Source organism: Triticum dicoccoides, chromosome 7B, assembly GCF_002162155.2.
Source record: "Triticum dicoccoides isolate Atlit2015 ecotype Zavitan chromosome 7B, WEW_v2.0, whole genome shotgun sequence".
NCBI classification, from domain to species: Eukaryota; Viridiplantae; Streptophyta; class Magnoliopsida; order Poales; family Poaceae; genus Triticum; species Triticum dicoccoides.
Genome location: NC_041393.1, coordinates 131232321 through 131248347, shown reverse-complemented (window position 1 = coordinate 131248347; position 16027 = coordinate 131232321).

Genomic DNA, 16027 nt, shown 5'->3' with positions numbered 1-16027 from the left:
TATGCATCACAATCATGTGTATGAGGAATTCTTGCTGATGTACATACTGTTTGCAAGAAGGACTCATGGGCATGAAGGTATTTCCTTTAATACGTTTTGCTCTGATGCATATGGCCAAGATACATGTAACACATTGCCTGCTCTATCATGGTTATGCTCTCACATGCTCTATATTTCATATTCACATGATTGCATACATATAGGTGGATCCTATGCTTGTTACATGTCTTTCCAAAGCTTTACTTGCTATTCTTTATATCCTTATCTAAAGCTTTGATGTATGTTGCCATCAATTACCAAAAAGGGGGAGATTGAAAGCACAAGTGCTCCCTAGGTGGTTTTGGTAATTAATGTCAACATATCTCTTGTTGGACTAACACTTTTATCTAGTATGTTTCAGATAAGTTCAACAATGGAGTGGCATGGACTAAAGGATGTGGGAACTCCTTCAAGATGCTAAGGACAAAGGATTGGCTCAAGCTTCAAGCTCAAGACTCTTCATTTTACATTTTAGTGATCCAAGATCACATTAAGTCTATAGGAAAAGCCAATACTACCAAGAAGGGATGAGGTGTTGCTTAATGAGCCTCTTGCTTCAAGTGCTTAGTGATATGCTCCAAATACCCTCAACTACTTTCCCACTTCCACACATATGTCCTAAACCTAAAGTCAAACTCGGCCCCACTGATTCTTCCTATCTGGCGCCGCCGAGTTTGGATGTCTTAGCCACTGCCACAAACCCTAGGCAAATCGGTCTCACCGATAGGGATCTCGGTCTCACTGAGATGGGATTGTAATCTCTCTGTGTATGTCCATTATCAAAATCGGTCTCATCGATTTTGAGCAATCGGTACTACCGAGATTGCAATGCAAACTTTCTGGTTGACTCATTACTAAAATCGGTCCCACCGAGTTTGAGTAATCGGTCCAACCGAGTTTGCCTGACCAACTCTCTGGTTAGCTAATTACCAAAATCGGTCCCACCGAGTTTGTGTAATCGGTCTCATCGAGATTACGTTATGCCCTAACCCTAACCGAATCGGTCTTACCGAGTTGCATTTCGGTCCCACCGAAAATCCTAACGGTCACTAAATTTACTAAATCGGCCGGACCGAGTTTGTTGATTCGGTCCCACCGAGTTTGGTAAATTGTGTGTAATGGTTAGATTTTGTGTGGAGGCTATATATACCCCTCAACCTCCTCTTCATTCGTAGAGAGAGACATCAGAACAAACCTACACTTCCAACTTACTATTTCCGAGAGAGAACTACCTACTCATGTGTTGAGGTCAAGATATTCCATTCCTACCACATGAATCTTGATCTCTAGCCTTCCCCAAGTTGCTTTCCACTCAAATCTTCTTTCCTCCGACAAGATTGTGGAGTTGAACCAAGAAGTTTGTAAGGGCAAGGAGATCGCCTACTTCGTGAAGATCTACCGCTAGTGAGGCAAGTCCTTCGTGGGCGACGGGCCATGGTGGGATAGACAAGGTTGCTTCTTCGTGGACCCTTCGTGGGTGGAGCCCTCCGTGGACTCGCGCAACCGTGACCCTTCGTGGGTTGAAGTCTCCATCAACGTGGATGTACGATAGCACCACCTATCGGAACCACGCCAAAAACATCCGTGTCTCCAATTGTGTTTGAATCCTCCAAAACCCTTCCCTTTACATTCTTGCAAGTTGCATGCTTTACTTTCAGCTGCTCATATACTCTTTGCATGCTTGCTTGATATGTATTGTGAATGTTAAACTTGTGCCTAAACTCCACTTAAACTTTAAAAAGGTTAAAAACTGCAACTTTGGTACTTAGTGTCTATTCACCCCCCCTCTAGACACCTCTTCTCAAGGTCCTACAAGTCTTCTTGGCAGGGACATGGAGTGGCGACAGAGGCCACGAACCCGTCAAAGACTAGGTCTCCTCGGATGTCAGGAACGTAGTTCAGGTTTCCAAACCTAATCCGATGGTCGGGGGCATAACTATCGACCTGCTTGAGGCAGCCGATCGAGTTGGCGCAAAGCACAAAGCCACCAAACACAAAGACCTGCCCAGGAAGAAAGATCTCCTTGCATGCAGCATCATTGTTGATGAAGATGTGAGCCATCGATCGTTCTATCGATGATACATCGAAGCTCTCAATGAAAGCACCAATGTCAGTGTCAAAACCTGCAGATCTCGGGTACATGGACCCAATATGTACGTCTGAGGATCAATGGTAACTATGGACAAAGGACACAGTGTTTACCTAGGTTCGGGCCCTCTTGATGGAGGTAAAACCCTACTCCTGCTTGATTATATTTGAGGGTATAGGGGTTACAAGAGTTGATCTACCTCCAGATCGATTTGGCTAACCCTAGATTAGCTAGCCTAGCAATGTTGTCATCCTGCCTACGATCTATCCTCCAGTTTATATAGACACCGGAGAGGCTTAAGGTTGTACAAATTCGGTTTTACAGAAAGGAGTAAGATATCCGGACACCTATACTTGCCATCCACGCATACGGGAGTCCCCACCGGACACGAGAGATAATCTTCAGTCTTGTATCTCGACGGCCCGTCAGTCCGGCCCACATCAATAGATCGGACGCCCGAGGACCCCCTAGTCCAGGACTCCCACAGTGATGAGCTGGGACGAATGTATCCTTTCTGAAGCATATCATCAAGCTGTCTCTTCAACTCCACTAACTCGGATGAAGGCATCCGGTAATACTTCTTGTATATTGGTGCGGTCCTGGGAACAAGATCAATTGCAAACTCAAGCTCACAATCTGGTGGCATCCCTGGTAGTTCCTCAGGGAATACATCTGGAAACTCACTGACAACAGGAATCAGATCCAACTCTTGAGCTTGAGCTGTGAAGACCATTTCTTTCTTGGGTATGCTTCTTCGAGCAAAGAATTGTGTAGTTTGGCCTTCCCGACTTGTCAATGTGACTTCTCTGGTCGCACAGTTGATGCATACTTGATGTTGGGTCAACCAGTTCATTCCCAGAATAATATCCAACTTGGCAGACTCGATGGCTATCAAAGAGGCTGGGAAAATAACTCCCTTGATGTCAATCTCCAAATTGCAACAGGCCAGATTGCTTTTGAGCATGGATCCCTGGTATTGTACCATCATACTCTTTCCCAAAACCGAGCAAGAAAACTTGTTTTGGGCAACAAAACTCCGTGAAATAAAAGAGTTGGAAGCCCCAGAGTCAAACAAAATTATTGCATGTATGCTATTAAAAGGAAACATACCAATGACGTCTTCCGGGTTCTCTTGGGCTTCGTCTGCGAAGAGGTGATGGACTTGCCCTTAGATGGTCTTCTGGCCAGGGTAGGGTCCCATGTGGTTGACTTGCGGCATGAATGGGGCATTTGATTTGCCGCTCTTGGGGCACTATCTGGCGTAATGCCCGGTTTGCCCACAAGAAAAACACGCATTGTTGCACTGACAATCTTCGCGTACCGGGATTGTCACGATATTCTTGACTTGGGTAGTGGTCTTGTTAACATATTGCTACCAATTCGGCTTGTACTCAACCTGACTCTACTGCCAAGTACGAGCCTTCTGCATTGGTTGTCCATCCTTCTTAGGCTCGAACTTGCGTTTATGGTCATTATAAGTAGGCTTAGTGTCCTGAACAAACTTGTACTCCCTTTCTGCAATCAGGCCTTTGTTTACTAGAGTCTAGAAATCCAAAAAATCAAGCATACTGAGGTGTTGATTCAGCCCTCCAAGGAATCTGTCAATCTTTCTTTCTTCGGTGGCCACATCATATAGGGGATAGCGAGCCAAATGGTTGAACTTGCTCAAGTACTCAGTGACGGATAGGTGGCCTTGCATGAGGGCTAGGAACTCATGCTACTTGACTTTAAGGATACCGGTGGGGATGTGGTACTTGAAAAACTGATCCTTGAAATTATCCCAGGTAATTTCTTCACATGCTGGCCACATCGCTTTAGTGTTGTCCCACCAAATAGTCGCGGCTCCTTCCAGATAGTGGTTTGCAAATGGAACCTTATCACCTTATTTTGTGCGAACAATGTCCAATTTATTTTCAATAGTCGTCAGCCAGTCGGCGGCTTCCATAGGATCAATTACTTGATTGAAATGGGTGGCTTAGTCCTTTGAAAATCTGAGAGCTTGAAGTGATTGCCATGCGAATTACCATTACTTCCCACCATTGCCTGCACACTTTTCAATAGTTCAAGCAAATCGTTGTTTCTTCTTTCTTCGAACATACGCATTATCTGTTCAGTGGTTGGTGGATGAGGTGGTGGAGGCGGTGGTTGCGGATACGGTTCGGGGGAATGCCCTGCCTGTCTTGCCGAATGACGGACAGGTACATCCTCACCAGGGTGACTGCTGCAGCCTCCTCTCGTCATCATATTTGTTTGTTTTTCCCAATATGAAGCAACCGAGAAGAGCAACATCCAAAAAGGGGAAGAAAAATCGAATAACAAATCTGAAGGAAAGCGATAAAAACGAGGGCGAATAAAGAAAGTTCCAACATAATTATACATAGACTCGTACATGAAAGGGAACATCATGACATGTACGCATACATAAGAGGAAACATCATGATGGATACGACTACACTCGTACTAACAACCTCGGCTACTCTAGCGATCTACTACTTTGCTGGTCCTGTTGGGTCCTGTCCTGACCTGGACTCGAATCCTAAACTGATGGTGTTAACGGAAACCTCTGGGTTAAAGGTAACATGACGACGCTGCCTCGAGGGCTCTCCCTCAGGGGTGGGTGCTGGATGAGTCTGGAGCATAGGGGCTGTGGGAGTAGCGAGAAGTGAATTCCACTCGGTAGGGGTACTACCAGGAGTCATGGAAGAGGTGCCCAAGTCACTCGAAGGAGTAACTGGGGTAGCTGGCGAGCCAGAAGCTGGGGGAATAACAGAGGTAAACCCGATAGAAGGTGGAACAAAACTGGACCTAGTGGCTACCAAAGCGGTGTGGGCACGAGTCAGCTCTCGGGCCAGCTTATGAATTAGCAGATAGCTAGTAGTGATATAGCGGGAAAGGTGGCTTGCGGGACTATCGGCCGCCGGATCAATCATAGAAAAACAGCTACGCCCATCATCGTGCAGGGATGGGTAGTAGTAGAAGCCTGGGTGGGTCTACATTTGGATCTCGTTATAGTGTAACTATGAGAATCTCAAACGCAGCAAACTGAACATCCTGAGAGGGTGTAGAAGCGAAACCACTCCTAGAAGAATGGGTGTAAGTGCTAGATGTCGAACTGCAGCGCAGGGTAACCATGGTGTGATACTCGAATACTGAGGCTGCTAGGCGCTCCCGGTACACCCGATACACTGGGTCATCACCGTGAGGGTAGAGTCGACGCCATACATGCCGAAGGAGGTGCGTTGAAGTGTACGGTGCCCGCTCCACCTGACACGCATACGGCACTAGAGCCATCTCTCACAACCATTAGTCGGTTAGCAATAATACATCAAATGCATGCAATGCAACAACTAGATGCAAAATTATTGGCACTCATGACTAACTACCGTTTTACTAATGTGTTTGTGGTCTAGCGTGTCCTACAGTCAGCGCAAACTCTGGTACCAAGCATTGTGGCACCCCGGCTCAGAGCGACCGGTTTACCTTGCATTGCTAGCCCAGAGATCTAGTCTTGTCGCAACACACAACAACTTGGCACAGAAAATAACTGCTTTATTGATGCTAGGCGAAAACATAGTTTGATATTACATCAAATAGCGAGGCCAAGCGGCACATACGGTGCGGCTGAACAATATGTACATTATTTAATGAACATGAAGGGGGGGTGATGGAGTCTTGGATTAGGGGGTATCCGGACAGCCGGACTATATACATTGTCCGGACTATTGAAGCGTGAAGATACAAGACTCAAGACTTCGGCCTGTGTCCGGATGGGACTCTCCTTTGCGTGGAAGACAAGCTTGGCGATCCGGATATTAGATTTCCTTCCTTGTAACAGACTCCATGTAAACCCTAGCCCTCTCCGATGTCTATATAAACCGGAGAGGATGGTCCTTAAATGGTCGATCACAATGACAATCATACCATCATAGGCTAGCTCTTAGGGTTTAGACTCTACGATCTCGTGGTAGATCTACTCTTGTACTACTCATACCTTCAATATTAATCAAGCAGGAAGTAGGGTTTTACCTCCATCGAGAGGGCCTGAACCTGGGTAAACATTGTGTCCCTTGCTTCCTGTTACCATCAGCCTAAGATGCACAGATCGGGACCCCCTACCCGAGATCCGCCGGTTTTGACACCAACATTGGTGCTTTCATTGAGAGTTCCTCTGTGTCGTCGCTGTAAGGCTTGATGGCTCGTCTCGTTGTCAAGGACGACATCACCTGGGGAGGAACGCTGGCTGTAGGCCAGATCCTTTGACTTGGCGGCTTCATTATGGCCACCCCACTGGCTGCCGCGCCAACGGTGGCCTCTCGGGTCATCACGCATGACCTTCACATCAATTCGGAGCTTGCCGAACAGATGGATCCGGTAGAGCTCTCCTCTCTTAAGGAGCTCCTGGATCGCATCGCTGCTTTGGGAGTCGCTATGGACTATGACCGGATCGGGCTTAAACCCGACCAGAGGGACATTAAATCCCCGCTTGCCACCCATGAGATAGCGGTAGTGGAGGAACCACACACGGGTCGTCCCTCAACTTTGAGGACGAATTATGTCCGGATCACCGAACTCAATAAACTGAACACCTGCCCAAAGGGAGACATGACCCGAGTCCCGGACTTAGAGTCGGGCATCGGGCCGAAGAGATCGGGTGATACTCCGGACCTCAGATTGTCGGGCTCGGAACCTTCTGTGCCCACGGGTGTCAGATTGGATCAAAATCCGGATTCAGCCAACGACACTCGCTTGGACTTACACCATCTCTCCCGCATCAGACAAGAGTCCCTGGAAATGGTACACCATTACTGGGCCAGATTCCTCCTTGCGCTTAACAAGGTCGAGGACTGCCACGAGGGGGACGTAGTCTCACTTTTCTGCAAAAACTGCACAAACAAAGGACTCCTTAATGCTATAAGCCGCCGTGACATAGCACACTTTGCGGACTTAGCGACCATAGTACAGAAGTACTGTGTGATGGAAAGCGCCTGGAAAACCCAAACAGAATTTTGGGATAGTACGGCCCTCACCAGTACCTTGGTCCGAACTAAACGGCCGAACTCTCGTAATACGACCAATTCAATGCCCAAGAAACCAAAACCCACCCCAGGGCGTGAAACCATATTGGAAGGATGGCTCAATGGGCCATGCAAGCTTCACAGTACGCCGGACGCAACACCAACCCATAGCCTTAGGGCATGTTGGATACTCCGGCAGGTAGCTAAGAGTGGCGAGGACCTCCTCGAGAGCCATAAAGCCGAACAACATCCCGCCAAGGAACACAATACAGTACTAACAGTCTTTGAGACTTTCGCCTCGAACAATAGGCGCAAGCGGGCCCATCGAAGCTCTGCCGAAATATGCCATGTGGCAAAGGTAAATCCATGGAATGACACTGCTATAATTTTCAATGCCAGTGACGAGCCCCAATTCCAGACCATCCGGGCTCCAGCCGCTTTGGTTCTTAGTCCAATAGTGGACGGCTTTCGGCTCACTAAAGTACTCATGGACGGCGGAAGCGGATTAAACCTGATCTACAAAGAAACACTCAAGAAGATGGAAATTGATAAAGGCCGCATTGAGCAAAGCAGCACAACCTTCAGGGGAATTATCCCTAGTCGGGAGGCACGGTGCGCGGGGAAAATCACACTCGTTGTGGTATTCGGCACTCCAGAGAATTACAGATCCGAAGAAATCGTGTTCCAAGTGGCCCCTTTCAGCAGCGGATACCACGCCCTTCTAGGGCGGGACGCGTTTACAAGCTTTCAAGCTATACCCCATTACGGGTACATGAAGCTTAAAATGCCCGGACCCAATGGAATCATCACTCTAGATAGTGATCCGGACATCGCACTCCGCGCTGAAAACAAAACCGCAGCACTAGCCTTGGAGGCACTGTCTGAAGCCCTAGCAGCGGAAGAATTAACAATGTTGTGCGCCACCGTGGACAGGGACGACGTGATACTCAACAAACGACCCAAGTCCACCTCATTTAAGCCCGCAGATGAGATAGTCAGATTCCAAGTCCACCCTACGGACCCTACAAAGACAGCCTCCATCGGGACACAGTGTGGCCCCACCATGGACGCCCCACTGCGGGACTTCTTACGCGAGAATTGGGACATCTTTGCCTGGCACCCGTCGGACATGCCGGGCATCCCGCGAGAATTAGCCGAACACAGCCTTAACATACTAAAGGGATACAAACCCGTCAAATAGACCCTAAGGCGATTTTCAGAGCCCAAACGACAAGCCATGGGGGAGGAGCTAGCCAAGCTACTTGAGGCCGGATTCATCAGAGACATCAAACATCCGGATTGGCTGGCGAACCTGGTGATGGTACCAAAGAAGGATAAATCCTGGCGCCTGTGCGTCGACTTCAAAGACCTTAACAAGGCTTGCCTCAAGGATCCCTTTCCCCTCCCTCGCATCGATCAAATCATCGATGCCATAGCAGGACACGACTCGCTGTGTTTCCTTGATGCATACTCGGGATACCATCAAATAAATATGGCAGAGTCTGACCAAGCTGCTACATCTTTCATAACACCATATGGCCCCTTCTGCTTCAACACTATGCCTTTCGGGCTCAAGAATGCCGGAGCAACCTACCAATGCATGATTCAAACATGCCTGAAAAACAAATTGGCAAAAACAATGGAGGCATACGTGGACGACATGGTCATACAAACAAGACACGTTGAAACCCTAATAGATGACTTGAGGCTTACGTTCGACAACCTACGAACATACGACATCAAGCTGAATCCGGAGAAATGCGTTTTCGGCGTCCCCTCTGGAAAACTGCTGGGCTTCATCTTTCCAACAGAGGAATTGAAGCTAATCTGGAAAAAATCTGAGCTTTGTCGCAGTTGGCTATACCAACAGACCTCAAACACGTCCAAAAATTAGCTGGATGCGTGGCTGCTTTGAGCCGCTTTATCTCCAGGTTAGGAGAAAAGGCACTGCCGCTTTACCACCTTCTTCAGCGCACCGAACACTTCGTGTGGACGGATGCAGCCGCGGCCTGACTCGATGAAATAAAAACCTTATTGGCCAATAATCCAGTCCTAACAGCGCCAAATATCGGCGAACCCATGCTGCTGTACATAGCTGCAACACATCAAGTTGTAAGCGCGGTACTCGTCGTCGAACGAGAGATTGACGGATACAAATTCCCACTACAGAAGCCGGTTTACTACGTATCCATGGTGCTCACCCCATGCAAAACCCGATACCCACACTATCAAAAAGTAGCATACGCGGTCTTCATGGCATCCCGAAAACTACGACACTACTTTCAAGAGTGTTCGATTACGGTGGCCTCCGAAGTACTACTAAATGATATAATAAATAACCGCGATGCCACAGGCCGGATTGCCAAATGGGCCATAGAGCTCCTTCCGTTCGACATAATATACAAGCCTCGACGGGCTATTAAGTCGCAAGTATTAGCTGACTTTGTTGCCGAATGGACGGAAGCCGAACTCCCTAAAGAGTATGGCGCATACTCTAACTGGATCATGCACTTCGACGGCTCTAAAATGCTGGCCGGATTGGGAGTAGGTGTAGTCCTGACGTCTCCCATCGGAGACACGGTCCAATACGTCCTCCAGATATTATACACATACTCCAACAATGCAGCCGAATATGAGGCTCTGTTGCACGGTCTTCGGATGGCAGTCTCTATGGGCATTCAACGCCTAGAGGTGCGTGGGGATTCAAACCTTGCAATATCCCAAATAAACGGAGACTTTGACTCCAAGGATCCGAAAATGGCGGCCTACCATAATGCCATCCTTAAAATGTCAGCTCGGTTCGAGGGGCTCGAATTTCACCATGTGGTTTCGAGAAAACAATCAAGCGGCAGCTGTACTTGCTCGTATCGGCGCTAAACGCGACCCTGTCCCACCTAACATATTCCTGGAAAGGATGTTCAACCCATACGTGGTATGGGAAGGGGAGTCTGGCAATACCAGCACGGATCCGGATACATCCCCAGATTCCGAACTAACAGACATAATCGGAGGCTCTACCACTGAAATAACAACGTCAGCCCACGAAATAATGGCCGTCATCGCCCCGTGGACCGAACCCTTCTTGGCCTACCTAAATAGGCAGGAGCTCCCCGAATACCAAAATGAAGCACGCTGCATCGTCCAGCGTTCTAAAGCTTACAAAGTCCATGAAGGGGAACTCTATAAGAAAAGCGCGACCGGAGTGCTTCAAAGGTGCATCTCCGAAGAGGAAGGGCGGCAGCTCTTGGCTGAAATCCATGCCGGACTGGGCGGGCACCATGCAGCGGCTCGAGCATTAGTCAGCAAGGCCTTCCATACAGGTTTCTATTGGCCGACGGCCCGAGCAGACGCACATGATCTTGTCCAACATTGCATCAATTGCCAGCTCTTCGCCAATCAGAGTCATATGCCCCCTACCTCCCTCCAAACAATCCCCATAACTTGGGCCTTCGCGATCTGGGGACTGGATATGGTTGGACCCCTTAAAGGTGGAAGCCACAAGAAAAAATACCTATTGGTCATGGTAGATAAGTTCACCAAATGGATAGAAGCCAAACCAGTGAAAACGGCCGAATCCGGACCAGTAATCGACTTTATATCCGGGGTCGTACACCGATACGGTGTCCCCCACAGCATCACCACCGATAATGGCTCAAATTTCACGGCCGATGAGGTGAAATCTTGGTGCAGCAAAATGGGCATTAAGCTCGACTATGCTTCCGTATACCATCCTCAAACAAATGGCCAGGTCGAACGGGCAAATGGTCTCATCATGAGCGGCATTAAACCCAGACTAGTGCGATCCTTGACAGAGTTGGATACTCATTGGGTCGAGGAGCTCGACTCCGTACTCTGGGGGCTGCGGACCACGTCGAATCGCACCACCGGATATACACCATTTTTATGGTGTACGGTGTGGAAGCAGTACTACCTTGCGACATAATACATGATTCACCACGCGTACGCATGTACGAAGAAAAGGAAGCCGAGCTAGATCGGCAGGATAACTTGGACGCCCTGGAGGAGGAGCGCGATACCGCTAAGGCCCGTTCCGCATTCTATCAGCAACAGGCTGGACGATACCAAAGCAGAGAAGTACGGGCCAAAACCTATAATATTGGCGAACTCGTCCTACGCTTACCGGAGAAGAAGAAGGACAAGCTCAAACCCAAGTGGGAAGGCCCCTTCGTCATCGACCAAGTTCTCACCGGAGGAGCGTATCGCTTATGTAATGCGTCCGATAACAGACTCGAGCCAAACCCATGGAACGCGACCAGACTCCGGAGATTCTACGCCTAGCACCGAACTCAGTGTTTGTCTCTTCACCTCCTCCTTTTTATTTATGTTCCCCCTTTTCCTTTCTTGATCTTTTTCTCTTCACACAAAGTATTTCATACAGTACAGACTCCCGGATTATTCCGGCCGCACAACGTGTGTAAACAACACCTGGGGGCTTCCTATACGGAAGCTAAATATAAATTACTCTGAAGGCTTTTTGCCCATCACACATGAATTTCTGTTAATGTGTGCCTTTTCTTCACCATTATATGCATCGATATGACTTAAGACGTGGCCAAGCTAGGTTGCCTGGCTCCTGTGTTTATGCCCTATGTTCCTGTTAATTCGGCTAGGGCATAAGGGGAGCACCTCTGCGATTGTTACTGCTGGTTGAGCCGGATGTGTACCTCAGACTGGGTGAAGCCGAAAGCTAGTTTCCTTAAGAGAATATTCGGTCGGTGAACAAAAGATGTTTTCGGTTTTCATAACATAAATCCCCAGAAGTTTTGTATCCTGCGCCTCTGTCGCAGTCCGGGCATGTGCTTTGCCGCATGCACCCCCAGGGAAAGGAACCCTTAATGGAACTATTCTCCCTGGAAGATGTTTCTTACCACCCATGTAATATAACATAACTAGTTGGGTACTTGTCTGTTCAAGCACTTATGACCCCTACGCCTGGTCTCCACGCATACCCCGATTATGTATAACTGAGCGGGTATTGGACACACCCCGGACTAGGATCCGGGGCTGAAGCGAAAAGGTCCGCCATGACAAATGATTTTAATCTGGCTAGGGGCTACTTATGCCCTTACATTACACAGTCACTTGGACTGACTATATTCCTCCTCTATGCCATCCAACAGGCTATCTAATTTACAATCCTGTTGAGAATACTTAGCAGCTAATGCTACCTGGTCATATACCAGACTTACGGGAATTTCTATAAACCATGATTACTACAGTAGCTTAATCATGTGAACACACAGAAACAGCAAGGGTAAATATTGGGTTGTCTCCCAACACGCACTTTTCTTTAATGCCTTTTAGCTAGGCATGATGATTTCAATGATGCTCACATAAAAGATAAGAATTGAAACATAAAGAGAGCATCATGAAGAATATGACTAGCACATTTAAACCTAACCCACTTCCTATGCCTAAGGATTTTGTGAGCACACAATTTATAGGAACAAGAATCAACTAGCATAGGAAGGCAAAACAATTATAACTTCAAAACTTTAAGCGCATAGAGAGGAAACTTGGTATTGTTGCAACTCCAACAAGCATATATTCCTCCCTCATAATAATTTTCAGTAGCATCATGAATGAATTCAACAATATAAACATCACATAAAGCATTCTTTTCATGATCTACAACCATAGAAATTTTACTACTCTCCACATAAGCAAAATTCTTCTCATTAGGAATAGTGGGAGCAAACTCAACAAAATAACTGTCATGTGAGGCACAATCCAATTGAAATTTAAATGATGATGACAAGTTTCATGGTTAACATATTCCCTTATAGCATACATGTCATCATAGGTAAAAACTTTGTTCTCATAATCAATTCGAACCTCTTACAAAATAGTGGAATCATTACTTACTAAAGTCAAGACCTCTCCAAATCCACTTTCATAAATATCACACTAATATTCAACACCCTCCAAAATAGTGGGATCGTTACTTCCTAAAGTTGACACTCTTCCAAACCCACTTTCGATGATAGTATTATTCATACTCCAAAAGATATAAGTGAAGTTCATGGAGCATTCTATGATTAATATAGACTAACCAATATCCAAGCTCAAAATATATAAGTGAAGCACATGAAGCATTCTATAAAACCATACTCAAAAGATTTAAGTGAAGCACAAAGAGCATTCCATAAGATCATATTCAAAAGATATAAGTGAAGCACATGAAGAATTCTATAAATCAAGGAAGGGCTATCTCATACTAGCATGGTTCTTAAAGAAAAAGAAAAACACAAAGGACACAAATCATGTGAACAAAACAAAATCGAGATATACCGATAATTGTTGAAGAAGAAAGATGGGATGCCAACCAGGGCATCCCCAAGCTTAGATGCTTGAGTATCCTCAAAATATTTACTTGGGGTGCCTTGGGCATCCCTATGCTTGAACTATTGACTCTCTTTATTCTTCTCACATCGGTAACTCCTCGTTCTTCGAACACTTCATCCACACAGAACTTAACAACAACTTTGTGAGATCCGTTAGTATAATAAAGCAAGTCACTACCTTTAGGTACTGTTGCAAAATCATTCCAATTTAATGTTAGCACTATATCTACTGTATTCGAACTTCATCATGGTTCATACCCCCCGATACTACCCATAGATTCGTCAAAATAAGTGTACAACACATAGAAAACAGAATCTGTGAAAAATAGGACAGTCTGTAGTAATCTTGAAATTTCGTATACTTCTGTAACTCCAAAAATTCTAAAAAAATACTAAAATTTAAAAATTTGTACAGAGGTAATTTGCAAAAAGTTTCAGACCCATTTGACTTTCCAGTAAAAAATGTAAATTCACGCGCTACAGCCAAAGTTTCTGTTTTTATACTGCACATAGTAAACAAGCAATCTAATCATCCTAAAACCAAAGCTTGGCACATTATTTTTATAATACAATGGATATGTACAAGGGGTTAATTATTTTCAGAGAAACTTCCATGAAAAATTCTACATTTTTTCCATGAGCATGAACACAAGTGTTCAAGGTCGACCCTCACTTCTCCAATGCATAACCTTCCAATCACTTCTCTTTTTTTGAAAAACTTTTTAGGCATAATAGGCAAGTGAATCTATTTGTTTTTTCATTCTTTTATTTTTTTTGTATGTTTCACCCACAACTAAACAGAAACAAAAGAGAAAACAAAATCTACTTAGTGAAGAAAGCAAACAAGCATACACGAAAATATCAACCCCATGCTACTGCTCCCCAGCAACGGCGCCAGAAAAGAGCTTGATAATCCCCAAGTGCAGGGAATCACCGTAACAATTCCCAAAGGTGGAAGTGATAAGTATGGAGTGTCGAACCCACAAGGAGCTAAAGGAAAGATCAATATTCTCTCAAGTCCTATCTGCCACTGATACGACTCTACGTACACCGAACATTTGCTTCCAACTAGAAACGAGAAATAAAACTACGTTATGGGTATGAGAAGGATAACTTTGCATGATATTGGAGAGCTAAAATATAAAAGTAGGTGCTGTTATCATAGAGTTAGAATATATTACTTAATTATTATGAATAGCGAGTGTGGAATAATGATGGGTCGGGGTGCGGAATTGTCCTAGGCAATTATTAACAAGACCGGTAATCACTATTGCAATTTCATATGAGGGAGAGGCATAAGCTAACATACTTTCTCTTCTTGGATCATATGCACTTATGATTGGAACTCTAGCAAGCATCCGCAACTACTAAAGATCACTAAGGTAAAACCCAACCATAGCATTAACATATCAAGTCCCCTTTATCCCATACGCAACAACCCCCTTACTCGGGTTTATGCTTCTGTCACTCAAGCAACCCACTATTAGCGAATCATGAACGTATTGCAACACCCTACAGCGGGAATCCCTCACGCTTGCGTGACACGGAGGGCACAATAGGACAGCACCAAAATAAAACATACAACTCATACCAATCTAGATCATGAATCAACCCAAAGACAAAGGATATCTACTCAAAACATCATATGATGGCAACACATCATGGGATCATAATATGTGGCATAAAGCACCATGTTCAAGTAGGGATTACAGCGGGGTGCGGGAGAGTGGACCGCGTAAAAGAGATGAGGATGGTGATGATGATGGTGATGTTGATGAAGACGATCAACGTCGGCGATGATTCCCCTCCCGATGGCACTCCGGCCCCACCGAGAGAGAGGAGGAGAGGTTCTACCCCTTGTGCTTCCTCCTCCATGGCCTCCCCCTGGTTGGGGAGAGGTTCTCCCTCTGGTCCTTGGCCTTCATGCCGATGATGGCTCCTCCGAGATCCTTCCCCATGGCATTCGGTGATGATGGCCCCCTCCGACAGAGTGCCAGAGAGGGCCTAGATTGAATTCTCGTGTCTACAGAGGCTTGCGGCGGCGGAACTTTCAATTTAGGTTATTTTCTGGAGGTTTGGGTATTTATAGGAGAGATTGGTGTCGAGAACAAGTCAGGGGGCCCCACGGAAAGCCCACGACGCACAGTGGCGCGCCCCAAGGGGGTGGGGGCGCCCTCCACCCTCGTGGGGCCCACGAGACTCCCCTCCGGCAACTTTTCGTTCCAGTATTTTTTATATTTTCCAGAAAAAATCTTCGTTGATTTTCAACGTATTCAGAGAACTTTTATTTTTGCACAAAAACAACACCATGGTAGTTCTGCTGAAAACAGTGTCTGTCCGGGTTAGTTCTAATCAAATCATACCAAAATCATGTAAAACTATTGTAAAAATGGCATGAATACTTCATAAATTATAGATACGTTGGAGGCGTATCAACAGTCTACCGCATAGACGTCCCGTAGTGCGCGCTTGCACTCCCTTTTGGGGATATGAGTGACATATATCATGTTCACTGTCTT